The 26,837-nt window shown below is 46.5% G+C and overlaps 1 protein-coding gene across 3 annotated transcripts in view; it reads right to left on the bottom strand.

Moving 5' to 3' along the window:
• Positions 1–12,146, bottom strand: part of LOC121602380 (hemicentin-1-like) — a 92,096-nt gene extending 79,950 nt beyond the window's left edge. For 2 of the 3 annotated variants that reach the window (XM_041931157.1, XM_041931169.1), the window contains exon 1: positions 11,887–12,146. The gene's annotated coding sequence lies outside the window, so the exon portion shown is untranslated. The remainder of the gene's footprint in view (positions 1–11,886) is intronic. The other variant, XM_041931161.1, reaches the window with a different exon arrangement.
• Between the last annotated feature and the right edge of the window lie 14,691 nt (positions 12,147–26,837).

Here is a 26,837-nt window from a genome sequence, read left to right as displayed (position 1 = left end):
CCCCTTAATGGAGCCCAACCGTCGCGTTGACGCGCACGACGCACGCTGGCCGACGCGCTCGGGACGGTAATTAATATTTCATAATGCAGACGACTGGGCTGCGCGCATCTGTCTGTCAGTTCATCGTTCGTTCATTAGCCGAACTTTGATTGATTTACTGGGGCCGCCGGTCGTGCCTCGCGCTCAAAGACACCGGCGCTGATAACGGATGACACCACGGTACGGCACGGCATTGGAACCGTCTTCATCATCATCATTATCATCGCCGCCGGCAGCAGCAATAGTAGCAGACCACGGAGGCGTGAAGGCTTTCCGCGTTGTATTAAAGCTAACGTGAGATCCCTTCTCCCTGGCAGTGCTTTTACTTTGTTTCTTCGTGCAGCTTTGCTCTGGTCGGGAGATTTGCTACCACCATCAGCAGCAGGAAGGAAAAAGAATTTTGCACCACAAGCCGGGCGGAACAAAGTGTACGAAACTTGCTGAACCGCAAAACTCTGCTGTTTAAGGCTTAAGCTTTTCCGTGCTCGGCCCCCGCTCGGGCTTTTCCGAACCGGGGTCCGCGGCAAGCAAGGCTTACCGGGCTAATGGCTTTCACCGTGGCTGGTTTTCGTGCAGCTTTGGAAACTTTTTGCTGTACATACACATGCACATACATACAAAAAGGCAGGATAGCGTCCCGTGACCGTGATGTAACCCAACTCGGTGCATTGTTTCGTACGATCCGGCCATGCTTATGGCCACACAGAAGCACACACATACGTACGACGAAACCTGCCCGAACGAGCAAGATGGCCATGGCTGCATCTTCTCGAGATTAATTAATAAACCAGGCAAAAGCGGCGGGCGTAGTGGCTTCGTCGTTTATTTCACTCCCTTTGCTGCGGTACGCTTTCTGAGTTTGTTTTGTCTATTTCATAATGCATAATGCCAGCAAACAACAGTGGAAAAAATATGCATGAGTCACTCACCTAAAATTCTGCACGATGAAAAGAACGAGATGAATCACTCGGCTGAGCTTGCAGGAAGAAGAGGAGCGGACAACATGTATACATTTTGGGTAATTTTTTCTTGGGCCCGCGCACGGTACGATTCATTTCCATTCTCCGGTTCCTAAATCAACATTGGCGTTAATGGCCGTCGGCTGGCGGCGGTTGGGTAACGAAGCTTTACCGTGCCATTTTTCCCGAGGCAAATATAATACCATTCGAGTGAGGAACATTTTTTATCACTGTTGTAGAATCTTTCAGTTCATAGAAATGATACAGAAAGAAGCAAGAGAAAGGAAATATAATAAAAATAATAATAAAGTCGTTCAGAATGCGAACGGTGCAGTTATGAAATGGAAACAGGCTTTGCTATTGCCCAAGGAGATGTATGTTTGGCAGTTTGCATACTTTGAGGCGCATTAGAGACCATTCCTGCGAGGAGCGCTGAAGAAATCTTATTACTAGAAACTTTTGATAAACGAAATACAGCTCGTACTGTAGTGCTTTCAGTATTTCCGAATCTTTCACACACTTCAATCGAACGTTTGCGAAACTTTCCCCCACAACTATGCTTGACCACTTCACGTCCTGCGCCCAGAGTACTTCGAAAGTGGAAAATGCTTTACCGACGGAGAAAAGAGAGAGAAAAGATTCAAACGAACTACCAATTTGACCACTGAAAAAACCACCGCTTCTCACTTTCTGCTGCCCCGTTGCCAGACCGCCGCCACTACTGCTTCCCTCCCAGCACCACCGTATCGGTTGAAACTTTCCTAATTTGTTGCACAACTGGCTCAACTTAAGCATTCACTAAAATTCTTGCTTATTAGTTCGGGGCGTTCGGGGTCTCCGAAAGTTGTCATGCCCTTTTTAGCCACCACCGCTACGAACGATTGGGGACGGTGGAGCAGCAGACCTTCCCCTCCCCGGTAAGCAAGACCCCGACGAAGAGCGACTAACCGCTGCTTGCCGACCACTTTGCTCCGACGCGGCAATATGGTGGTGGGATATTCATTTCGTTACGATTCAATAAAGTCCGAGCTGGTCGGTGCTGGACGCAGCAAAACTTGGTCCTCCCTCACTTACAGGACAAAGCTCCGTACACAGCACCTTCCCCCGAGACGCGTTGGTTGTTTGCTGGTGGCGCCTGTCTTGGGAACTTTTCGCTTTGAAACAAGCGCTCTTTTCTGCTCCCTCTCTCGCCCTCCTACACCTGCATTTTCCACCTGCTGTACCATCGACCATGGTTTGAAATTAATTTGAATTTTTGCTTCACCAAAGTAGCCACTCACACACTCTAGAGGGGGAAAAAATAGTTCAACAGACTTGCCTTCACGAAGCAAACTAGCTGGGGTTTTTGGCCATCGAATGTTCTTATCTACCGACTCACACCCAAACCCTCCGTCTATCCTGTTTTCCGAACCAGCTTCGAACGGTGCGTCGATCAATCAAGCACAGAATCGGCCCCGATAGACGTGGCTCCATCTGGGCTAGCAATTTAAAGCGAATTTTGCTGTGTGCTTTTTTTTCTGCCCCATCGTCCAGACGATTAGCTCGTGGGCGTCTAGGGTGCTTTTTGATAAAGTTGGCTTCGCTGGTAAGATTGTGTATCGTTTTTTTTTTTTGGAGATCGCAGGTGAGAAGATGAATTCCAAGAAACATAATGACCGGAAGCAGCAAAATATATATATATATATATATATATATATATATATATATATATATATATATATATATATATATATATATATATTGCAGAGAAGCTTCCACCCCACACTCGAACCAAATCGAATCGATCAATCAACGTGTACAGAGTTTGTGTGTTGATAGGACCCGGGGAGAAAAGCACTCTTGTTGATTCGCTGCGTTACCCTACAACAGGTGTACTTTCCAATCAACTTCCAATCGACATCACTGGGTAAATGTGTACCCCACACACACCGATCAACACATTTCCGACACCCCCGAAACAACGTTGATGAGCTACTGGCCGGCCCCAAGCTGATTGCTTTACGGTGCGTGTTAATTGAATATATTTTCCAGCCTCCCGTTTCGTTTGCTCCCACTGTTTTTTTTTGGGGGGGGGGGGGAGCGAAGTTCGACATCGATATTGGATGGATTGGCTTCCTCCCCCACAAAATTTTCCACCCCAAATAGGGTGGTGTGTTTAAAAAAGGTAAAACAAACTGGGAAGCTTTCCGTTTCGGTTATTCGGTAACAGGGAAACACATGAAACGGACAAAAAGGTACGGTAAAAAGTTTCACACTAATCGATGTATCGCTGCCGAACACATTGAACCGCGCTACAACACGCGTTACGTGGTTGTTTTTCCTTTTCCCCGTGTCTTTTCGCACTTTTCTTTCGTCGGTCTACCGCCCCATCGCTTTTGCCTGCTTCCTGCGATACATTTTCGGGTCCCAGCATCGAATGATTAATGAGGTACGGTGCTGTAAATTTATATATAAAATTAAAATTGATTGATTACATCAAACATCGCCGGCAGCGTTTTGGGCGGGAAAGACCGGCAAAGAAGGGCAAGGAACGGCAAAAGCTGTAAAAAGCTCGCACAAGGCATGTGCCGCAATTGACTACATGGGTAGCACAATGTTCCCGAGCTTGTGCTTTCCTCAACCACAAGCGCAACATGCCACGCAAAAAAAAGGGCGAGAGTCGAGGACACCGGCTGATGCTTGTTCGCAAGGGGAAACGGACGCAACGAGGAAGATGCCTGCCTGATTGTTGATGGTTGATGGGAAAATAGCAACTTCCCCGGCAGAAGTTCCCTCATCTCATCCTCTACGTCCCTTCCTCCGAAGCGGGTTTCTACGCCCACCAGTGTGATGTTTTATGTTTTCTGTCGCTGTTTGGCTTGATGTTCGCCCTTTTTTGTCTGTGCGTGTTTGCGGTGTCGCTGTTGTACGGATGAAGGATGGAAAAACACAACCCCACCAAGGCGGGACGTTATCGATCACAACAAACATTTTTGTCCAATCTGAACACAGCCCCCTTGCAAGAGGAGCAAAAAAACCGAATGTTTTAAAAAATGTACCACCCGTTAAAGAACGATTCTGCCGCCCTAACGATCGGATGTGGGTTGGAGAAAAGAAAAAAAAACGCACGGCACGCATGTAGATGGTACAACGTTCATGGTGCGATGTGTGAATGTTTTTCTCATCCGGAAACATACACATGCACACTTCCACTAGCCATCGCTCCACTCCGCGGAAAACCACCGGATAGGGTGATATTTATGTTTGATATACGATGACATCTCTCCCTCTCTGTTTCTAGACGCGAACGGAAAGCGGCCAGGAACGGCAACGCAGCGACACGCTGCACCTGCGCCGATGGGGGCCTGTTGATGCATGTGCCTGTTGACCAGCGTGGAACAGGAACAGGCACAGCAGTGTCGATCACAGCCGATCCGCGTTTTGCTCAGTTGCGTTTTAAGCCCGGTTACATCCGCCAGCGACACATCGCGCTGCGGGCATCCAGCCGCTGTTGCGGCCGTGTGTACACACGCTCGCATTATCTGGCGAACAAACAGAACCGAATCGTAATGCCGGTTCGTGTTTAATCGCCGGGCTGGTGAGTAAATCGCTGCAACTGCGCTTTGTCCGGAAATATGGAATGCGTCAGAGTATATGTGTTTGTGTGAGGGATGCACCAAACAAGCAAAACAAAAAATATTAAAGGAACCGAAGTAAAGGGAGGTTGTGCGGCCCCGTGGCCAGGGAAGCGTTGGTGGGGAAGTTTTAACATGCGAAATTGTTTCCCCCATCGCCTGGACGGTGCTATTTATCCGGTGCCAGCTGGCAAAACTAGGTGCTCATTGGTGTTCCGGCCGCTGATTGAGATTTCATACGAATGGGGATTAAATGCAAAATATTTGTCGGGCGGTTTTTGCAGCACCTTCTGCAATAGACGGGAGCTGTGCGGCGCCAGGATTATGCGGCCGATGAGCGATTACAGATGCGTGAGGGCGGACTGGGGTAGAATGTAGGAAACGTTGTTTCAATTTATTGCGATTAGAAATTGTTACACTATTACGCACAGAACCACAACCACAACCAAATAATGTAAACCCGTAGGATTATACGTAAAAATGCTACCGTAATGTAGTTTAGTTACTTAGTTTCCACATTTTCCCAGAAGCACATCGACGGGGCGTTGTGAGAATTTTGATTGAAACAACAGTTTTGTTGATATCCTTTTGACCACGAAGGAATGTTTTGTCGAAGATATTCAGAGAAAATACAAAATAAACCTGCAAACCTTTGGAATTCGTGGCATTGCCTGTAACAAACTAGCAAATTTTGTTTCGGAATTTATGTCACAAGACTCTAAGAGAGCCTTAGAGTTCATGCTTCATATTGAATGTATTGTCGCTTGAAATTATTATTTGTTTTTGTGCTTGGGTGTTCAACAATCCGAGGTTAACATAACAATGGTGATTTGTAATTCATAAAAAGAACTTGCCGCACGATTATTTGTTTAAATTTTACAGTTAAATTCCTCTCTTTTTCTTCTTCTTCTTCTTCTTATTATTATTATTATTATTATTATTATTATTATTATTATTATTATTATTATTATTATTATTATTATTATTATTATTATTATTATTATTATTATTATTATTATTAGTATTCTCTTCTTTGGCACAACAAATATTGTTGGTGAAGGCCTGCTTATATCACTAGTGAGCTTGCCTTTCAGTGTCTCATTAATTACTCATAGCAGGATAGCCAGTCCTACGTATTGGAGGTACGGTAAACTCGCGGCTTGAACCCATGACGAATCAAGTGCATTCTATGTACTGTTAATACACGACCGAAAACACGACAGTCTGTTGTTTAATGTGTGCTTAGATTTTATGGAAATAGAACACATGTTTTATAAACACTGTAAATGTATTGCAATAAGCTACATCAATTTACTTTCTTCCCAAATGAAATGTACCTGATTGGCACATGTCTGTATTTTATCCTTTTTATGGCAGCATAAAAGATTCGGAAAACATGTACGCTTTTGCAGTGGCAATAGTCATGAAATCAGTACACATCACCATAAATAAAAAAAAAATATTTCATTGTATGTTTGAGCACTCGTATTGTTTTCACATAAACAAGCACCAGAAATACATTCAATGTTATCATTTTACCACCAAAGGGCCAAAATCTTCCTGCCTACCTGAGTTTCAAAAAAAAACGACGTAAAATCACAATAGCCTGAAGTCATCATAAAAATTCAGCACTGCATTCAGCATTATCATCAATCAAAATCATGAAAATCTGACAAGTAAGTAACTTAAAAATTCGATATCATGGCAGTAAGCAATGCAGCTCAATTCATACAGGCTTTTCAACTCAGTTCCATTCGAATTGCGCCCTGTTTACATGACTACTATCAATGTAGAAGTACAATACCTTAACTAACGAAGCAATACCATAATTATGGCTACGTCAGAGCTGTCAGGAAAAATGTATGGTTTTCGTTAATGAGAAGCATTCAGTAGTAAAACGGGAAGTGTTTGGAAATGCATATTTCATTTCAATCGCAATATGGTGATGTATGCATTCCTTTTTTCTTTTGTTAAGCATTGTATTGGGCCGGCCTGGTGGTACAGTCGTCAACTCGTACGACGTAAAAACATGCCCGTCATGGGTTCAAGTCCCGAATAGACCGTGCCCCCATACGTAGGACTGACTATCCTGCTATGGTAACAATAAGTCACTGAAAACCAAGCTCACTTCACTAGTGGGTACAGGCAGGCCTTGACCGACAGCGGTTGTTGTGCCAAAGAAGAAGAAGAAGAAGCATTGTATTGAATTAAACAAATTGCACCATACATTAATCCCATCAAAATATTGCCAATTGTTTTCTATTGTTGTGTTGAGCAATGTGCCAATTGAAACAAAATCCATCGTAGTTTAAAACTCTCTGTAAATTCATTCATTTTCTTTCCCTCCATAACTAAACACAGTCTGCCCTGAAGGGAAATGTTTTCATCAATGCTTTCAATGCCTCGAAAACAAGAGAATATGGAAGATACAAGTAACATAAGCATGGTTGAATCGGATGCCCATGTACGATAAAGCGCGCAACAGCATGCCACAACATACCAGCCACGTCATCATAATATTCATACACGGCACAGGTTACACTCGCGCCTGGCGGGTTTTGGAGTTTTGTCATGCTGCCAAAAACCGCTTCCTTCAACACACCTCCTGCCCTAGCCTCGATTGAATCGGAACTGTGGCGAAGAATCTCTACCGAAATTGTACCATAACCATGCTGCCATTCTCAGTATAACCGGTTGAGCGTCTTTATGCTTGATTTAAGCAAGCACCAGCACCACCGTTCTCTTTGTGTTGCGTGCAAACTAACCCATCGCAACTCCAAAACAAAAACAACAAAATCACTCCCGTACGTCATCCCGGCCGTCTGGAGGCAGCGTCATAGTTGTTACACCGTACCACTTCACCCTGCAAGTAGTGAGAAGGCACAAGAACACTCCTCACAGAAAGCCTCGAGCCATCGCGCCATGCCGCACGCGATGAAGCAGCACGGCAGACGACAACTTTCGCCGAAGCTCGCCTACAAGCAACGTAGCCCTGCGCGTATATATTCTCAACATGTCCGCCCCACTTGGGCGCAACCTAGGTCGCCCACACTCCTCACCGCTCCCAAATACAGCCTCCAGCACTTGCGTGGCACTTTTTCCCGATTACGTCCCTGCGACCGAAAACGTTCGCTACGAAGCACACGGCGTGCGGTGGCCGGATGCTTGGCAGTTTGTTGATTCACGAAGGCTGATGATTTTAAATGTCAATTTTCAATTAGCATCCTCGCAGCCTGCTCAGGCTTCCCTCGTTGAGCCGTCAGGGCGCCGTCTACACTCGGCGTGTTATCTTTGCGCAGTTGCGGAGTGGGTTGGGTAAGAAAACCCATTTTCTCACGTTCTGCTCGCGAGATAACACGACACGAATGGTAGGTGGGATGGGGGGGGGGGGTGAACTGTGATGCCTTCGTTCCCATTACAACTACACGTGCCTTAGATTTGATGCCAGCAGCGCCATGATAGATATCGGTGTCGGAGCATGCCCTTGTACCGGCGGTAATGATGCGTGTCGAGGCTCAAGACACTGTTTGTCTCTAATTATTGTTCACCTGTAGCGAAATCCGGTGGCAAGTGAAGGTACCAATGTAAAAAGTAAGAAATGTTGATTCCTTCAAATCATACTTCAATTTGTTTAAAAGCTTATGCAAAGTGGGCGCTTTTCGTCTTGCGAAAGTGGTTACATAAAACAATACGCAACCGAAAGCAGACCAAAGTAACTTGCTCGCATAAATTTATCCTTAAAAGCCTTCCTACACAGCCCGGACACTAAAGTGCGCTCCAACGAAAAGAGTACAACATTTTATGGCCCTCGCGTCCATACCCAAAAACGCACGTCAATCCAATCATTGTTCAGCGTTGAGGGACAGCAAAAATGGCGAAAGCAAACGGCAAATCGGTCACCGGTGAAGCCAATCCGTGAGCACACTGAGCTGCCTGTGGTGTTCTGTTGATTTTACGGCCAAAGTTGATGGCTTCCTCGGTCGTCGCGAGGCAACAAAACAACAAGTTGCAAGCGGAGCAATCATCATCTCAAGCGCGCCTCCTCGCTTAGCCCGTAGCCGATGGCTTTTTGATTTTTCAGCGACTCAACACTGTGTAGGAGTGCTTTGTGTGTGTGTGTGTGTGCCTGTGTGTGTCCCGCATTTGGCATTTTCGCTGCTTGCTCAGGTGAACTTTTTGGCCCTTTCTTCTCCACCAACCGGACCGCCATCGCTATCTGTCCCGACGTACCGGCTGTGTATCCGACTTAAAGGCAATCTGTTTAAACTTTTGCCTTTCCCCCCATTGCCCACAACAATCAAGGCGCGCAATGATGGAGCAAAGTTATTTTCTCCTTCTCTGTTTTTTTTTGTACGTGCGCCTGTTTGTTTGTTGTTCAGCGCTTCGGGAAGCCGCTTTGAAAGTGAAATTGAGCGATTAGTGGAGGAGGATCGGAACATGCCAGTAACGAATTGACTTTGGCTCGGCGCACAGCGTCGCTTTGTAAACAAGCGGGTTTGTGTCACGAGAGAAAAGCAGAGAAAGAGAGAGAGATAAAGAGAAGTCTTTCCCGTTTGATGCTAATGAAGACAGTTTCCGTAACGTGTCAAGCAGGTTGGTGGAGTATCTACGAAAATAGAACCATTTTCACGTGCCCCAAGCGTGCAGCCAACAACAGGTGCCAGATTGAGGTATGCAATCCGCACCACGCGCTCTCACGTTTTCATTGCTCCAGTTAAAACGACCGCCCCCTTAAAAAAAAAACAAATATCTATTTTAACGCACCGCTTCCGGTTGAGTTGAGTGGAAAGCGGTGTAATTTTAGCCTAACCTTCCGCGAATCATTGTGCAGCAGAGCAACGACACAAATCAAAAGAAAATAAACCCGATTGGAACCAGTTTTTGAAACTTTGTTGAAAGTTTTAGGAAAAGTGTCACCCCCATACCCATTGCTTCGAACCATGCGCAAGCTATTTTGAGACGCATATTTGACCGATCTTGTAATGAGAAAATTGTTTCTGCCCGTTCATTCAATCGAACAGCTCACGCTTTTTGTATACTAACCTTTTTTTTTGCTTGCACTTTTCCACCCTGCGGTCTGCCGATGGTGATGACTTTTTGTCGCTGGAGCACCGGAAATCAAATCTCCGCGCTACGGATTGTCCCCCTGCTCTCGAGGAAAACGCTGCCGCTGGCATATCGCATCGATCGCCCCCCCCCGGCTGAAGCGCTATCGAACGCAGGCTGGCTGGCTTCAACAGTGCAAAAACGCTCCGAGCAGGGGATGAAGGAACGCAAACTTGACGGTACGTATACTAAACTAAAACAAAAACGCAACGGACCGTAAACGCGACCGAAACACAAACACAAGCGTGAAAGAAAGTGCCACGCACTAACGAACAGCGCTTTTGGGCAGCAAATCGTTGGGGATGGGAAAGGAAGCTTGAGGTTGTTTTCCCCCTTTTCCTTGAGGCTTTCGAATTCAACGAGGACGATAGGAGGGAGATGGGGTGGAACCGGCTCGGCTCGCAAATTTCACCCGCGCGCACACGCACTAAACGGGGGGGGGGCACTTTTGTTTATGCTAACGATCTTGATGACCGAGCCACACAGAGCCACACGCAAAATGGCACAGTCGCTCGCGCAACAATTTGTGCGCGTTAGTTGAGGGGAGAGGTTGGCAGCTTGCAAGCAACAGCAACCGCTTTACTGCGATGAAATTTTACACTCCACTGCGTGTCTTACAGTTTTCGCCCGTTTCGAACGTTTCTGTTTTTTTGTTGTGCGCTGCGGGGCCGACGCGAAGGCACGCGACCGCACACAAGAGAGAGAGAGAGAGAGGGCTGGGGACTCGGGTCCCTGTTTGAGCTGTTTTCTTTTAATTTCGGTTCCACTTTTCACTTCAAACATTTCTTTTGTTTTTTTTTTGGTTTACTCCCACCACCACAAATGGTCCGTGCGGCAAGTTATTATCATCATTACGGAGCAACGGCGCAACAGCGCACAGGCACAGCGAGGCGCGCGGGTGTACTGTGTTCTTCTCCAAAACGGATGGTGTCGTTTTAAGTGTGCTTAATGGTTTTCGGCAAGTTATTTGCTTTCACTTTGCCGTGCAAACCGCGCCAAGGCACGGCTGTTTTCCAGTGTTTTTTTTTTCCAGAGGCATTTTGTTCCCTGGGTTCCACACGCACTGGGAATGCTCACCTCGCGCTTGGTTGCGTTGAATGTTCTGCCGATGCATGTTTTATTCACCCGCCAGTTGGAAGCTTGTTGTTTTGTCGGAAATTTATTGTAATATCATGCCCGTATCATGCCCCACCTCGACAAAGCAAACTTGGAAGGAAGGTGGTTCTTCTTCCCGGTCCTGCAGCAGGTCCTGGGACTGATTTATATGAAAATTGCTTTACACGAGCGGGTGCACGGTGCGAAGGCCGCCGCCGGCAGTGGAGCTGGAGTGTTGACAGATTTTTCCACGTGCGTTGGAAAATGGGGTTCACTTATTCACTTCACGCGACGGGTCCCACGCTCGTCGTCAACACCACCGATGCATGGTCGGCGACCGCAGGACACGTTCCTTCCATAAATCACGCACAGCACAAACACACACACACACAATCTCTCTCCCGCACATACCGCTACACATCCTGATAAATTTGGTTTCCGTTGCAAAAAAGGGTCTTGCGGCCCTGGCCCTCTCTCGCATTGCGCGTAACGCGTTTTCCTCGGAGGCTTTCGCACTGGCTGTGTTTTTGTTAGCAGAAAGCGCACGGAGCAGATGAATTATGAACTACCGGAAAAGCACTAGCAGACACAGATTTACACACTCTCGCACTCGCAAACTCACACACACATGCACAATAAAGTAAGGAATACGGTACAAAGAAAATGATTTTCATCGCCACTTCAGACTCGATTTCCATCCGTAAATATTCCACTTTTCTTTGGCGCGAAGCAACTACCTTTCTGCGTGTTTTTTTCTCTCCTATTTTACCCCGTAAGTGCCCAGCCCTCATTCGTGCACGCAAACGGTACCATTTTTTCGGGTGAAAGGCAAAACAAATCCCCCCCCCCCGCCCACCTTGCTTTGCCAAACCGAAGCAACACTTTGCTTAATCACTTAATCCGTATTATTCCTGTGCCCGAGTAGAGAGTACCGCTCACCACCCTTGCGCCCTGTTGCCTGCCGTGTCCGTTTGTGGTGTTAGCGTTTGCTAGCATGCGACTTTTGGGCTAGGGTTGTTCGCTGTATCGCACACACTCTTTTCACCGTTTACCACACACACACACACACTTACCGGCACTGCACAGCTCGTTACCGTGTTCGGAGAAAATCGGCTTACTAGCTGCCCTAGCAAGAGCGATGATACATTAGAACGAGCAAAGGATAGAGGATGAGACGCCACAGCGGGCGCACTTTATGGCGAGGAACGCGTACCACACCGTTAGCCAACAGTGGACCGTGTCCGAAGGGGGGGCCAGAACGGGGCCGTCTGGAAAAAATGGCTTTCGCTGTGCACTGACCGCACTGACGCGGGCGGAACCGTATCGGCGAACGTTTCGACGTCAACTGACAGCTGGTGGAGGAAAAACAACCCACTGCCAGTGGCCCGTGTCGGGTGCGTGTTTTTTTTTTACCCGAAGGGAAGAGATTTTTCCGAACACGGCACGATGTGCTGTGCGTGTGTGTGTGGCTCACGCGTGTGACGTGAGAGTCCACTTGTCGCGGTGAAAACGGAGCACGCGAGAGAGCGAAACGCTTCACGCGCTGGAATTTTGCTTCTGCGAAAGCCGAAGCCGGAATGGCGAGGCGTGCGGAAAACTGAGCGCTTCGGAAAATGTGCGCATGCCGTTCGGGAAGCGTTTGCCTGTCCTTCGCTTGTTTTGGTTCATCCGCAAGGTGTAGGAAGAAGAATCGGAATGGTGAACGATTCATTTCGGGACGGAACGATTCATTCCTTGCTGTTCGAAAAAGGGGAAAGTGAACGGTCGATTTTGATAAGGGTTGCATCAATCTTGAACCCTTGCATCATTATCTTTGGTTCTGTGGTGTGTAAAATGGAATAGCTTTGTACGAAAGCCAGAGAATCGTAAAGAGTTGAAATAATACGCCGTTAATGTACATGAATGCGGAATGCTCGCGGTATTCTTTCGAGGTAACATTTAATTTAAATTAATCTCCCACTTTTATCTGCAGCTCAGCATCATTATAGCCACCGTGCGTGCGGTTAAGAACAGCATCTGACGCCACTCGGTGCGCTCTCCCTTTCTCTCTTAATCCGATGTTCCCATTGAACATACCGCAAATCCTCCCATCAACACTGAGCCGGCAGCGAAAGAAAGCATCCGCATCACAGCTGGGCGTCGCAAAAAAAAGAATTTCCCATACTACCCCATTCCTTTAAATGATATTCGCTCATCCCCGCCGGCTTTCGCGGCTTATCGCTCAGCCGGACGAAGCGTGGAGTGGGACTTTTTTTTTACGAACACGAGTAAATAATTTCAATCACAGCTTGCAATCTGATAAAGCAAACAAGCCGTCGCCTCCTTTCACCCGCTGCTTGCGTACCACACTGCAGCTATCGCCGTGCCAACAGCGGCCATAAAACACGCGACGAAAGCAAACACACACACACGCGCGCGCGCCCACCACCATCGGTGCAGTGCAAACGCAAACGCATGCATCATATATTTTATAATTCAATAAATAAGCTTTAAATCCCTGCATAGTGTAAGCTCCGGGGGAGTGGGAAGGGGAGAGGTGTTTTCGCTGTCCTTTTTCTGCGTGTCTCTCCACGCCGCCGCCAGCGGTACTTAACGCGTCGGTTTTTTGGTGAGCTAACGCCGATCACACATTGATCATTATCGGTGGATTTTCATTGGCAGGGTGGCATCCAGCATCCACCGTCCTCCCTCCCTCCCTCCCTCGCTGGTGCTGATTGGTGGCCGCTTTTTATTGCCATTTTGCATGCGATAAAGCTTTGTTTGATCATCGCACAAGTAGATTGGTAATGTACCCCGTGTCACATTCTACAGGCGCGGCGACGGCGCGCGATGGAGCAGCCTGGTGTTTTATGGAGCCAAACAAAAACTGCTCGAAGCTTGAACAATCAATCGGTGCTGTGTTTATATCTGAGCGAAGTGTTTGAAAAAGATGTAAAATGTTGGCCCCCCAAGTGATGGTAGATAAAATTACGCACGTTTGTGCTTAACGAGTTGTAATCATATTTCATTGCATACATTTGGGCGTATTTTCGAGATTTGCTTTTGCGCTTCATCAAAATAATATTTTTCCTCTTCGCCCTCGTACATGTACTCCATAAATGCATGGGTTTTCCTACTTGCTCAATATATTCAACCAAATTCCGAAGCACTGCTAGAAATTGAATTTAGTTTAAATTGCATCGCAAACAAAGCGCCGACCGACAGCGTCCGGCGAACGTTAATATTGTGGCTCGAGCTGCACACAACTCGCACGCCCGCACCGAAACACTATCGCGTTCTTTATTTTTCTCTCTTCCGCACGATGTTTACCAAACTAAACCCACTGACTGACATCGATGAGCTTGGTTTGCCGCGCACCTAACCGCCTAACGTGCCCAGCATTAGAGAATCAACTCCAACCACAGTGGCGGCGAAACCACAAATGGCGAGCATTGTTCACAACACGGTGCTACCAACAAAAAAAAAAAACACACACACACACACACGCTTTCAATCACTCACTACAGCATAAATCGGTGCGTTAACGCGTGCTACCCGCTGAGCGATGTTGGCTAAATAAAACGCGCGCAAACAAAGCGGCAGCAAACGCACCGAAGGCACACCACCATCCGATGGAAACAACCCCGGCACCCGTTGATGGGCGATGGGTTTTGTTTATTCGAACCGTACTTTTTGTGTGCTCTTTCTTGTTTGACACGCTTTGTTTTACCGACGACGGGTTGATGCAATGGTTTGAAGTGCGGCAGTTGCAAAGTTACACGCGAAATCAAACACCAATTCTGGCGCCCCACCGCCGCGCAAGGAAACGGTGCGGCTGGGTATTATTGTTTGGGCAAATAATATTTTCCACAGTCAATTTCACTGTCGAAACATTGTTCGGTCGATTGGACGGAGTATTGGAAACGGTGGTTTCAGGTTTGGCCTGTGCCTAAACGATTCTACAACGCGCATGATGTGTGTGTGCGTAATCGATGATGGTTGTGGTTTTTGCATGAAAAGTAAATGGGCAGTGTTTTCAACCTCATTTTACACGTTCAAGAGTCATTGTTGTCTTCACACAGTTGGTTTAGTTTATTATTGAACATACAACACAACACAACATAATTTGCAGGGCCGGGATCAGAAAATCAGAACCTGACTTATCCTGCTGAGCTCTATCCCGATCGGATAAGATGGGCGCTCGAGTTTATCATCCACCGGCTCCTGCCGACCGGCAATAAACGCGTTAACATTATCAACTCCTGCCCGAATCCGATGCCGCTCCGTCCGCTTTGGCTTGAAATAAAACAAAACCCCCCCGAAGCTGGCTCGCACGAATCAACGGGCTTTTGGGGGAAAACTTTTTCTAAAATTCCTTCTCAATCCTCGGTCGCTTTCTCGCTCCCCGGCTAACGGATATCTCGTCCGGAATGCTAACAGTACCCGGAGCAATAAATTCTTGCCTCTATCCGAAATCGTTTAATAGCTAGCGTTTTCTTCCCTCTCCCAGCGCTCTCCCAATTTTTCCCTCCCCTCCCCCTCGAGTGGTGGGTGGAAAAACTGGCCAACAAACACCAACCGGCTTTACGGCAAGCGTCAATGATTTTCGGCTTTGATTTCACCTCAAAAATGCGCCCGGACGGGAAACGGAACTAGCGGCTAAGCGGGATAAATCACGCCCGCAAAACAAAGCCTTAAAACATGCGAAACATTTCGGCTGCTAGCGTTCTTTTTTCGGTTTGGTGTGTATGATTGTTTTTTTCTTCTCTTTCTTGTTATTTCGTCTTTTATTTCCAAGCCCGTTCCTCCCCAGGGCAAGGGCTCTGCACCGCCGCCGCTAATCGTACCGTGGCTTTATGTTTAGCCGAACAAATTTTCACTGCCAACATGAATCATAAGCAACTTTCGATTTCATTTTTACTGCCCCTTCTGCACCCGCCCCAGTTTTCCTTTTTCGGCTGCTCGCCATCTTCATCTACCCAAATGCGCCCATCGGTATGCTTCGTCTTAATCCATAAAAGCAAAGGCGAAAGGGGCGAGTGAAAAATTCACCGCCAAAGGAACGTTTGAATGGTTTTGGCTGGTAGGCCAAAAAAGGTAGTAAAACAATAAAATGTGTACTTTTTTTTTAATGCTGCTGCTGTTGCTGCCAAAGCATAACTCTTCGAAAGTGCGTGCAAAGAAATGATTGAATGCTGGTGGTGGCCTGAAAATGGGGAAGAGTGCGGTGGAGCGGTGGAATTTGTTTCCATCGATTCCGAAACGCCCCAACAATCCAGCTAAGCAGCGGCAAAGCGAAATTTGAGTTGTTGCTGTTGCTTCCACCATTTGCTGCCCCTCCAGGCTCGTTAGCGACGCCGTATCATTCGTCGAAGCAACACACAGTTACAGATCGTCTCCAATCTAGCCTCTCCAACGCAGAGACAATCGCGACAAACGGTAATCCCCTTTCAGCCGCGCGTACCGCGTTTGCCGCCTTTTCTCCTCATTGCAGGGTGTCATTGTCTCAAAACATTTCCTTTCGGAGCCGTTTTTCTTTCCGCCAGCAATTACCAATTTATTTTTATGATGCAATAAACACATTATGCGCTCTCTCACACACACAAACACACACACACGCACACAGACCGACATTCCGTTTGCACTCTTTGCTTGGAGGGTTTTATTTAACCGAAGATGAAAAAATGCGCCTCCCCTTTAGGTGCTTTACATAAATCCTCTCTTTTGCTTGTTTGTTTTTGCAAAAGTTTTACTCCTTAGCTGCTGCTGTTGAATGTTTGTGAAACGTTCTCCTATCTGCGGTCCTGGAGCTTGGAGCGGCACAATTCCGTTGCTGTTTACGACAATTTGTCATCGCTCGATGGTGTTTGATGTGATATGGCAACCGCGCCGTGTAGCGCTTTACAGTGTCCGGAAGATGACACAACTCTTATGGCGCAACAAGTAAAGTTATGGGAAAGTTTCAAATTCAAAAAAGTACCGACAGCAACAACAACAACAACACCTAAATCTCATTTACAAATTTCCCACCCAGTCGGACACCCAAATTCAACGCTACATAATGAAGTTTGGGCTGCGATCTTGCTGGTGTTATTTTTTTATTATCCATTTTTTGTTTGCAGCACCGCCCGCTTGTCCAATTTTGTCGCGACTGCTCGAACTGAACAAATAACTTGTCGTCTGTGTGTTTTTTTTTTTTATTCCGGGGAGTTTTTTTGTTCCTTAACATCCGGCTGGTGCAAAGTTTAAATCGACTTCGCTGCTTCGCCATAATGATAAAGTCATTGCAAATGAGCCATTAATGTTTCACCTACCGTAAAACCGTTCCGATGGGATGGATTTGGGGCGGCCTTATCTTCCGGTGCGGTGTGCGTGTGTGTGTTTGTTTGTTTGCGTAGGTTTTGAGAGTGTGTGTGTTTTGTTTTTTCGTCTTTTTAATTTTTTCCTCCAATGGAACGACTTCACTATAGATCCGGGAAAAGGTAAAGTGCTCAAAACAAGTGCTTAAATACAGTACTGGCAGAAAGAAAAACACCATGTAGAAGACGCTTTATTGTCGCTAAGAACGAAAACACCAACCACCAAGAAGAACGAGCCGAAAACGAGCGAGTGAGAGAAAATAAACCAAGCACTGGGCGGAAATAGAGCTTAAACATAACCTATAAAAATTGAAAACCATCCCCGAGAAACGGCGCGTTCTTGTACCGCCTGCCCCGCGTGACGCAAACGGTGCACGCGAGTGTGCTACACATACTTTTTAGTATTATTACTATTATTTTTGCCACCTTGCCCCACTCCGTTCATGCTGCCTCTCCCCTCATGCTTCCCTCGTTCAATGGTTATGTTACGCCCCGAATGGGGCACGTTGTTGGTGTGTTATTTTATTATCATTGTTATTATTATGCTAACACACTCGCAACGCCCATCCCATCCCCCCTCCCCCCCCTCCCCACACCACCGTGTGACACATCACTTCCACTCACCCAGCCCACCGTTTTCGCACACTTTATTGCATCGAAAGTGACGACAATAAACTCCCGTCGGTAAAGTTGTTTAGTACATGAATTTTCAATATTTTCCACATCACCCGATGCGAACTGGTGGTGGAAGGGGGGGGGGGGAGGGAGTGTTGCCTGTGGTTATAGGGGTCGGTGCCTTCTTCAACCACATAAGTGCTCCGTTCAGCATCGGTTTGCTTCGGTTGCGTTGTTTTGGTGTGCAACTTTCGTTATGTTTCTTTCTTTTTTCGCTCTCTCTCTCTCCTTTCCCTCTATTTTGGCAGTCATTTGAAACCGCGACACACACACACACACACATTCGTGGACGGTGTAATTTTTACGTGAGGGTCGTAATAGCCGTTTCAGGTAAGTGCATGATGTTCACAGATCGATTTCAGGTAAGGTAAATGGTTAGATGGCAGGGTTTGAGGGAAGCTGCTCTGTACGGCGACGACTTGAGTGGGGACAAATGCTAGGGGGAAGAAGATAGAAATCTCGTCACGTAAAAACAATATCTCGGGATCAAATCGATCGTTTCTGGTGGTCTATTTTACATCCATTTTGCGCTAAAAACATGACACCGTGACAGAACGGTTTGGGCGGATTTGAATCGCCCCGCTGAAAGCGTGTAGTATCGCGACTGTTTTGGTGCTTACAGCAAAAATGGGACAACAAATGATGGATAGTTCCTTTGGTGAGCTACAATTTGATAAAGCTGCACAGATAAGTATTGTGTAAAACTAGCTGATGTAATGTCTAGTTGTCACGCTATGTGTTTGGATTCATACAAACTTAAAAAAGTTTCACAAGATAGGTTAAAAATAATTCCGAAATCGGCTAGATCTTGGCAAAATGGTTTGCTAAGCTCGTGTTTTAACGGTACTGTCAGCGATTCAAATTGTCAAAATGACCTAGATATCAATTTTATTATTGTACTTGCCCCTATCCGGCAGCCGATCTGTCCTCCGTATTTTGTTTACATCGTGCAAGGGAAACATATATATTTTTAAAATTGGTATCAATGCAGCAACTATTCTACATTCAAGAGCAAGAGCAACTTACATTATTGTTAATGCGATGTTTAAAGCAAAAAAGATCCTAGTTTGCTATATCATCTTGTGATGAGTTTGCCATCCCATCCCTACCGATCCATGTAGGCCTTACTTCTCATTTCTAGAATGGAAAAGATAAATACTGGAATCTAATTGGAAAAAGTACCTAGTGCCAATGACGAGGAGTCCATATGGACCAAAGTCAGTATAAATCCTTTGAAGACAGGAAGCCAGATGCATTTGTGATGTTTGCGGAAAACAACTTGAGCTCCGAGCTGCAGCGGTGGAAGCGTCTTATTAATGTAGTTACAAATAATTGTTTCACTCCTAAATTAATTCATATTCTCAGACGTAGTTTGATATAGTAAAACCGTATCAACAAGCTGCCACTGTTTTATGCTATAAACAAACACAAGAATTAGCAACAACGCACTTACGTTGGAACATTCAAATGAATGCATTCCAGAAAGCGTAGTACAATGCGAAAAGGTAAGGTATACCTCAGAGCCCACAGCGTCGTATAAAACAAATGCAAAATGGGATTAAAAAATGTATCGGAAATCTATTTTATCCCATTTCAGTACACTGTTACAAGTCCTTCAGAGCAACAATAGCTCGCTAATGGATGCAATGGAAGCATAATACGTCGAACAGGTTTCCAGTTTGTGCCTGCCTGAGCGGCTTCTATCTCAGCGCCTGGTAAGCTGATAGACATTGGAGCAAAATATATGGTTAAAAGCTATACATTGATGGCGGTTTGCTCCGACTGACTATACTGTCTATGCTGGAAGGTGACTTGCTGTAAAAATAGTTTTTATTTTAACACTATTGCGAGTCCTGAATAGAATATCCACCAACCAACGCGTAGCCTTTATTCGATGTTTTTTCGCTTCACTGATGTATCTCATCCTCATTCAAATAAAAAGCAGTTAATTTGCTTGTCGCATTCCATTAGCGTCGGTGGTTAGTGGTATTTGCAGCGAGCATTTTCTTTCTTGTTTTTCCAATTTCCTTACGAAACCCATCCATAGGTTTGAATCCAACAACGTTCGACTATTATTTGTCGCTTTCATCCCTGCAAAGCTCCTGGCAAGGAATTTTATTTTGATGGATTTATTCGTGTTCATTGATTTGCTGTTTGTATTTCCACCCCGCTCCCAATCAAAAGGATTATGCAAATCAGTCTGAAGTTTAGCGTTTTGCTTTTTAAGCATAGCAAACGACTGCTGCAAAACAAGCCGCAACTAGACAGTGAATGCGTGCCAACGCCACATTAAATGCTCGGTGATTCGGTTCCAGCGAAATGGCAACCGAACTAGACTGGGGTGCAGATTGAAAATTTTACAGCCATTACTTCGCAAACGGAACAAATCGCTGCTTCAATGCCACCCAACCAACCAAACAACGAACCAGCCAGAACGCTACATAAATCTCGTCAATCATCAAATCGAGATTTATTCTACCGAGACACAGTGTGCAGTGTGTATATTTTATGAGCGCAAAGTGATGGAGTTTCATGGCGTCTCTCGTTCGGTGTTTCATCAATGTTTTCCCTTTTGGCTGGGGGAAAAATTGCACTTTCGCTATTTTCACTCTCGAGTTGACCGAACGGTAGGGCAGCAAAAGTGTCATGAATAAATCAGCTGTAATAAAAATCACGCCAGAATTAGGAGACCATAAATACGCGTCTTTACCGCGGCGTTGTCCCGCAACCGATTGGTCGTGAATCGAAAACGGGCGAAGCTTCTCGTTTAGCTGCAACGAGGTTAAAGCATACATTCACCCCAATCGTTAGAAGTATTTTACCAACGAGCTTCTAAGAACTGTTCACATAATGCTCAACTCAGCATCGTTTTTCGGTGGAAACGAAACTTAAACAATTTCTTTGAAGCGGAAAAACAAAATTCGAAACATAATAAAATACGGGAAAGAGTTCCCGTCAGGGTGTGATTGTGTTGCAGCAGAAAAAGCAAGGAAAAACTTGTTTCCCCCACTGTGAGGGTGAAGCAGCTGAATGGCGAGCCTTCTTTTTGCCAACTCATCGCGTCGCTGCCTCCTTCCCAAATCAACAGCACCGAAGTACACGGTTTGAATCGATCATTTCCCAATACCGGAAAAAGTTGGCAGCTGCCAAAGAATGCCCGTTGAAAGTCCCGCAACATGGAGAGTCACAAAAGCCTCAGCTTCGAAAAACAAGGCCAACGATCTAATGGCTAATTTTTGCAATGCATTACTTAATATTTTAACCACTCGTTACAAAGTTCGCATTGGTCACCACGGAGCAGTCAATTTTTTGCCCCATCGTCATCGTGTGGCCCCGATGACGCGCGCTCCAAGCCTCGGCGTCACACCATTTCCGCGGCAAAGTTTCGCTCTACACCAGCTACACAATACAGGTATTATGCTAAAATGTGCAACTTTGTTCGCTACCCAATGCGCGAACGTCACCTTACCGGCTCGCTGCTGATGAAGCACGTTCCGCGAAAGTTATTAAAGAAAAGCTGGTTCGATTGGGCGGGAAGCGGGGGGGGAGGGGAAGACCCACCTCTGCTCCTCTGCTCCTTTCCTTCCCAACCACTTGCTACCGAGCAAGCCCGCACGTGTCCCCTCGGGGGTACGGCTGTTCGCCTATTTTTCCTCCAACACTGCATTTTCTCAATCAAGTCGAGCTTTTGTCCGCTGCTCGCATTGTAGCTAACTGGCAAGCCCTCGATCGCTTTGTGGAGGAGAAGTCTTTCTTCGAGTTGGCGAGGCGATGGGATCCTTTTGAGGGCTGCAAAATTCAATCATAATTGTTCGGCGATGCCGTTTCACACAAAAGCTCCCGGCAGGTGGGAACAATCGTTGCGCCCGAGCATGCACCCATTATGCCGGATTCCGGCTGGTTACGCCACACACGCACACAAAGGCCCGTGTCAATGTGTAAGGCAATTTTGAAATATCTGTTTCGTACGTATGGGAAAGTTGAATGAAGGCAATGCTTCATACAAACCGCCAAAGAATCGGTTGCAAGTTAAACAAGAAGCGATCCGATGTTGTACATGACAAGCTTAGTGCAGGATGACGGTTCGCGTGCCCTTTAATTGGAGAGAGAGGGGGAGAGAGAGAGAGAGAGAGAGAAAAAGAGAGAGAGAGAGAGAGAGAAAGAGAGCCAAGCAAAACCACAGCCGCCAGTGGTTAGCCGAGCCCAGTTTGCCAACAAACTAATCGGATTGTGACAAATGACCACGCGGATGGGCAACGGCTACCGCTAACCGATTCGATTTAACGTCAATTCATTTCCCACTTTTGGCATGTTTCGCTTCCGGCGCGCGTACAACAGCCCCTGGTCAACCGAGAAAATGCTGAGAAAATTGATCGATGGTGTGCAGAAAAACAAAAAACAACCACGAGAAAATGGACACCGATAAAGCCGGGAGAGAAGTAGGGCGGGACTAATCCGATGCTAATCCGTGCCCAACGGCATCCCACAACGGCAAATCGAACAGGGCGTCCGTGTGCTTCAAAACAATGGAACAGCGGTCGTTGTACCGGTTAAATGCTCCTTACTCCTGTCCGTGCAATGGCAATGGTCGCACACGGCATCATCTGTCCAGGACGCGAAAAGAAGCTCCGATGAGCAGGAAAAAAAAAACTACCCCGTGACCGTTGCGAGTTTTCTGTGCGGCTGCATGCGATCGAATCGGTTCCGGCGTTCGGAAAACTACTGCAAAAAATACAATACCATGTACACTCCTTGGGCAGGTTGATGGTTCAGTTTCACCTGCCAGAACCGTTCGATGGAGGCGACGTGTTCAGGTTCAGCGAGATTACCACTGTTGGAAGGAAATCGAGCAATGCAAAGCACGTTGTTACGGCTTAAGGCTTAAAGGGATGCGGCAACAACAGTGTGGAGATTAATGTACAACATGCAAAACGTTGCTTGGAATGCATTACTTTGAATGGTTAAGTTATGGTAGGTTCGAGTCGAACCTTTTTAATAATTGTTCAAAAATCATATCGGAAGGCATAACAGCAGCAGCAACAAGCAGCAGCAAAAAGCAGCAATTTGCATACCTTTAGGCGTTTAGCAGTTTGCTTCAGTCAATATAGAAACGGATTGCCGTCTTTTACTGCATTTTCAACGTTCTTAAACTTGTTAAAAGAGTGAATAAATCATTTACAGTGTCTACAGTGCCTCTCTACAAGTAAAAACAGCATTTTATTCGATTTCCCTCGACAAAGGCTCCATTTCATCAGCTCACTTCGGGTTGATTTATTACGCCCATTTGATGTGTGTGAGTGAGTGTGATTCATCAGGTGCTTCATTTGAGCACCTGGTCGAGCATAAATCCTGCCTTGGGTGACAACCGAAGCGCAGCTAAATTTGCACCGGATTTTTCCCGCACCGTGCGCCATCGATCGGCAAGTGCAGCTTTTCTGCACCCCTGGATTGCTCGTACAGGCGTGGGGAGGAGGCGTTCGCCGCCCCAGACTAGCCGTGGGATGCAAACAGAAAATCCCGGAATCCTTTCACAACAGGAAGATAATTACTCGTAATCGCTTGCAGCAGTTTCTGCCCGGGTGCAACCGGGTGCGATGCAGCTTTCACCACCCAGCAGTGTGCAGCAAGATAGTTACTGTCTGTACAGAGGGAAATAGAATCCTGTAATGTGCTGGTGTCTATAGAAATAGGGGCAACGGTTCGTTGTATCGCTGTAGAAATGAGGCAACGTTCGTGCTCGTTTCTACCATACCTTGCGTGTAAAGTGAAGTTTCAAGAAATGGTTGAGCTTCCGTCGACATTGGTACGAGGGGAACGGCGGTGTAGCAATGGCGAAGGGCGCTGATAAAATCCTCTCTCTGTGCGCCATGAAACGATACGTGTTTTTTTTTTTTTGCCAGTTTCCAGCGATTTTTTGTCTCCCACCCTTATCTACCAAAGCTCACACAATGTCTTGCGCGTGCGACGATAGTTCGTCGTTAGTTACGACTTTTTCCGTACTTGATTTTCTTCTCGATTTCCCTTCCGTTGCCTTCCCCTTTCCCCATCAGCCAGTGAAAGAAGGGACGAGGTTTTTAAGAAATCTACTGCCCTTCTTTGCCCCAACGCTCGGGCTCCCAACCCACTGGGTGCGCTTTTCCACCGTACGCGCTGGGAACTATCGGAGCGTTCGCGCAAAGAGGGGGGCCCTAATGAGATAACACAAGCAATGATAATGATCGTTCTTTGCTCCCCCGTGTTCGTCCGACCGCGCTCGGGCAGAGGCTGTCGTGTCGTCAAGGGAAACGAGCCATTTTCCATTTTCCCATCAAGCTTTTCGCGCGACTTACGCCGGTTCGAGCCGGGACGAGAAGGATTTTAATGAGCCTTGAACGGTGAAAAGTCACGGCAACGTATCGAAACCATTTGATGGCGGGACAGCCTCACGCACCCGTCCGCACATACACAGCCATTCAACGAGATGCATAATTTACAATGACCATTGCCGGGAGCGGGTCCCTTTCGGTTTGACAGTGACGAGTGGCTGCATTAATGAAAGTTGGCCGCATATTTTACGGCGTCGGAACTTTGCAACCCAGCTCGCTTTACGGTAGTCATTAGCGCCTAGAAGAAGGAATCCAAGGACACACACACCCAGAGAGAAAGAAGCAGCGCGTATTTGATTTGTCGTAACGAGTGTTTGAAGTTGTGCCGAGCGAGCGCTGGACGGAAGCTGTGTGACATCCAACTAATCGGTGGCCAATTTCCGGAGCGGGAGTGAAGCCACAGACGGCAAACGACAAATTAAGTTTTGCGAATGCTTGCGAAACTCTCGGAATGGGTGTATGTGTGCGTGTGTCGATGAACGGAAAGGGAAACGATCTGTCGTGCGAAAAGAATGCAATAAATCACGATCACCATGGCGTCACCCGTGTATGGCTCATTTTCCTGTCCTGCCATTAGTCCGGTGTCAGCTTCTGGCTCCTTCCCCTCGGAACGCGAATGGTGACCGAGATGCCGGCGGGAGAAAAGTGCGGTGCAGGACGAACGGATTGGGGTAATAATTTTCTCTTCGCACCAAAAGGACACCATCATCGTGCGCGCTACATTAGCTTGGCGAGGGTTTTTTTTTGCTTTCTTTCTCAAATGTCCTTTCGCTGCAGTGAGCTTTATTAGGACATCATTCAAGATGACGGTCAGTTAAGGAAGTGTCCTTCGGGGAAATACATCCCGAATGAATAGATAACTATATCCCGGCTAGATGACTACCACGAGAGGCACGGCTGAGACGCTGGCGCATGAAAGCTTCTGCTGACGTTGAGTGAAGTTGCACTAACAAGTGTAGGATTGGTTCGTCAAACATGAGCGGTCCCATTATTGCCGTGGAGCCCCATAAAGCCTGCTTTTGCAAGCAACGGATCCTTCATGGTTTAGCTGGCGAGGTAAATAAATCAACAAGGGTACAATATATACGAAGGTCAGGCGTTACAACGATCGAACACAGTGATTGACGATTTGATCGGGACAATCGGTGCGCGGAGAGTTAATCTTAAACAACACAACAACACAACGTCGTAAAGCACCCCGGACCGATGATGGTCGGTGATTGAAATACGGACGGTTTTATTGCGGTCAATACGTGTAGAATCATATTTTGACGATGGCGTTTTTATGGCATTCTATTGTTTCGATCGCGCGCAACGGGATGGGATGAACAAGCTGTTAACAGTATCCTGAAAACGATTCGAATATGTTTTACGACTAGGCAGTTTCCTGAACATAACGCCCAAAGCTATGCAATTTGCATTACATCGAAAGACTTTTTAGCCGTGGCCGTTGCGATTGAACGGCCAAAACAGATTTTCGTTTTTATTGTTAAAAACCATAAACCACGACTGGAATGCATGTTTTCTCGATATCGTAACATATATCAATTACATGACAGATTTTTAATAGCTACGCTTGCAACCTCACTCGACGATGCTTGGTGCAATCAAAACACGGCACGTAATAATCATCACTTACCGATACTTAATGATGCCGAATAAAAACAAATCACGCCACACTTCATTAACGCTGTAAATAATTTTATTGTCCATTCAAATGCCACCTCACCGCCCCACATCAAACCTCGTTTGTTCAATTTCGTTCCCCCCCACTTTAGAATGAATCGGTGCAACACAACACACAACACAAGGCACTGCAATCGCTGCCCCATGTAAATAGAAATTTATCTCACACTTGCATCTGCACGCTTTCCCACCGACCAGCGGCGGCATCAACATCGTTCTGGTCGTCGTCGTTGTTGTCGTCGTCATCAGTCATCAGGCAGGCAACCTCGGCGCAACCCCCCTCGAAGCGCGTTGTCGCTTGTTCCGGGGAGGAAACGAATGGAAAACATTATTTAGTGCCATTTTACAGCCATTCTCTCCTATTCTCTCGTTGCTTCTTCTACGAAAGCGTTGTGGGTGTGTATGCAAGAAATTTGTCCACCCGTGTGAGTGAGTGTTCTTCTCGTTTGTTGCTGCAAACTAGCAACACTTCAGTGCAGATGCGTCATGTTTGCTGGCACGAAGCGGAACGTGAACGATGCACCACGGACTGCTCCGCACCGAGTTCTTCTGGCAAGTTTTCTTTGGCTTCTGAATAATGCAGCCATCGTCACATGCATGGCAACAGCAACGCATCTCAGAATGATCGAATAGTTCATGGCCTGAATTAGCTGAACATTATTCATTCTCCAACATCCATTCGGTAAATTAAATTACGTTTCTAAATATATACATTTATAGAGAATATCAAACCAAATTTATTAGCGATTTCAGCTGAAAATTATAACTCATTTTATAACCAGAAGACAAAACCCTCACACTGCCTGTATTACTGTGCGAATCTACAGATGCTGATGCATTTTCATCGGAATTTTCCAACTAGTAGCGCTCGATCGATGTGCTCTCCGGACCGGAAGGAAACCCGATACCACCGAGGAATGTATAATTAATCTAATTGCCCAGAACATCGGTAGAGCGGGA

The sequence above is a fragment of the Anopheles merus genome, chromosome 2R, assembly GCF_017562075.2.
Source record: "Anopheles merus strain MAF chromosome 2R, AmerM5.1, whole genome shotgun sequence".
Taxonomy (NCBI): Eukaryota; Metazoa; Arthropoda; class Insecta; order Diptera; family Culicidae; genus Anopheles; species Anopheles merus.
The sequence above is the reverse complement of the archived record's forward strand: the minus strand, read 5'-3'. Positions and strand labels throughout refer to the sequence as shown.